Source organism: Prinia subflava, chromosome 5 (assembly GCF_021018805.1).
Source record: "Prinia subflava isolate CZ2003 ecotype Zambia chromosome 5, Cam_Psub_1.2, whole genome shotgun sequence".
In the NCBI taxonomy this organism is placed as follows: domain Eukaryota; kingdom Metazoa; phylum Chordata; class Aves; order Passeriformes; family Cisticolidae; genus Prinia; species Prinia subflava.
The window spans coordinates 39,920,548-39,922,736 of record NC_086251.1 but is presented as its reverse complement, the minus strand read 5'-3'; positions in this window follow the sequence as shown (position 1 = coordinate 39,922,736).

The window sequence follows — 2,189 nt, the reverse complement described above, 5'->3', positions numbered from 1 at the left end:
CTTTTTGTATTTGTGATGGTTTCTGCCAGTTCTTGAAATGAGGTGTGGAAATAAAGGTAGTGATAAAATTTAGAATAACTTCCTTTTTTTGTTTGTGTAATAATTGGTATCAAACGAATATTACTCCCAGAGGTACTGAATGGTTTATGCTAGTGGCAGTTAAGAATATTCAGTAGCCTTTTTGACTTTCTTTTGTTTTAGCTAATAAATAGCTTAATTTTTTTTTTGTAACACTAAATATGTCGAGTTTATTTGATAGTTAGGTACTGTTTGCCTAATAAATGAATTCACCACCAAGTCATGATAATGAATTTTTTTTTGTGCTTTCCTTCCTACCCTTTAACCATCTTGGAAGAGATAACCTTCTGCAGAACAAGGGGTGGTAAAACAGTTGCTGACTGTTGTGTTAAGGACTGGCAAGTTAAAGACTGAAAATTATCCACGGCAAGTCAGAGGTAGGGGAACAAGCAGCCAGGTGCTGCTTTCTTCACATTGTTAGGCAGGCTGTGGGTTTTAGAACAGTGTAAGATCTGTTCTTGATCTGAAGTTCCTCACTGGACATGAAGCATTGCCATCTGGGAAACACATTTGTCTCAGAGAGCAGCATGGGAGATTCTGAAGTTAAAGGTTTGCCAGGATCATAAAATCAGATGGAGCTCACAGCAATATAACAGCTGTTCCTGTTCTTTGATGTTCTTGTGTCTGACGTTAGGACATATAGGAAAGCCCATTGTGATTGACAGTGCTTGCATAGTGCCTGGTCTATAAGGTGCTTAGTTGTAGTCTTTTTCTCTGCACACCTTTACAGGCTGTGCATGCTACACAACCATCTAAATTTTTCTTCTCTTTCTAGTGTCTTAAGTCCTGAACTTAAGTCCACTTATTATATATATGTGTGTGTGTATATATATATATATATATATATGTGTATATATATATATATATATATATATATGTGTGTATATATATATATATATATATATATATATATATACACACATGCCGTTCGTGTGTTTAGATCAGCCCACAACAAAAAGCTCCTATTGTCAGTGTCTTAAAGATTAGGTAGAAGTTTTCTGGACCTTGCAAGTGTGTGAGCGATCCTTCACTCAGGAAGAGAAATGGCAATTAATTATTTTGAAACAAGCCATTTAGAGCAATTGAAGCCATCATCTAAAATGTGGATGATAATTTAATATGTAAAAAACCTTTAAATTCTGAAGTATTTCTGACTAGATCTAAAACCAGAATCGTTGCCATCCACATAGATATTTAAGTATGCTGGAAAGAAGGTCAGAACATCCTTGACAGTGCTCTGTTCTTTCTCTAGCAAGACATCAAGCCTCAGCTGTTTGGTTTCTTGCTGACTCTGGGCAATTGTGATAGATGCCCTGGCTTGGCCCCTTGGCTGCTCCTGCTTCACACAACTGGGGCTTAACACACTGGCACAGTCAGTGTGTTAAGAACCTTTGGAAATACTAGACATAATCAGCTATTACAATACAGGTTCAGGGGTTCAGGATCTATTTTTTCCCTTTTTTTTGGAGACTCTAGGATTGGGGTTTTTTAGCTACTCTCAGTTTCATATTTTGTGGTTTTTTAAATACCAACTATTCATAATTTGCTTTCCTCTTCCTGGGGAAAAAGTACTGGATTGTTAACTGTAGACTGTCTTCTCATGCTTGGATGGGATAACTCCCAAGTTTAGACACAGATTTAACAAGCTCAACCACAAGCTGAAGTTAAGTTGGTTAAAGGCATGTGGATTTGCCTAGGAATACAAATACTGTCAAATTCCTAGAACTTCACATCTTGGTGTGTGGAACTGTAACATCGATGAGTGGTCCTATGGCTGTCATCAGTGTTAGGAAAATTGCACTTCTCAATGTTCCCTATTTTCCTTGGTTAAATAGAATAGTTGGTGAACAGTGATGAGAAGCCTATCCTATTCAACCAAATCTAAGGCAAATTACTGTATTGCCTCCTGTCAGATTGCAAAGCACAATAGAATTGAGCTCAGTTTAGCTTTTGGCATTTTGTGTTCATACAAAAGTTAAATGTTACATGACAGCCAACAAGCCTGAACAGAACAGATGGAAAAACTAATGAAGCTGTTGCTCTGCTCTGAATTTAATCTAAAATCTTGTTTAAAATAGCAGATTGTTCCTAATAATGTAAGCTTTTGTCTG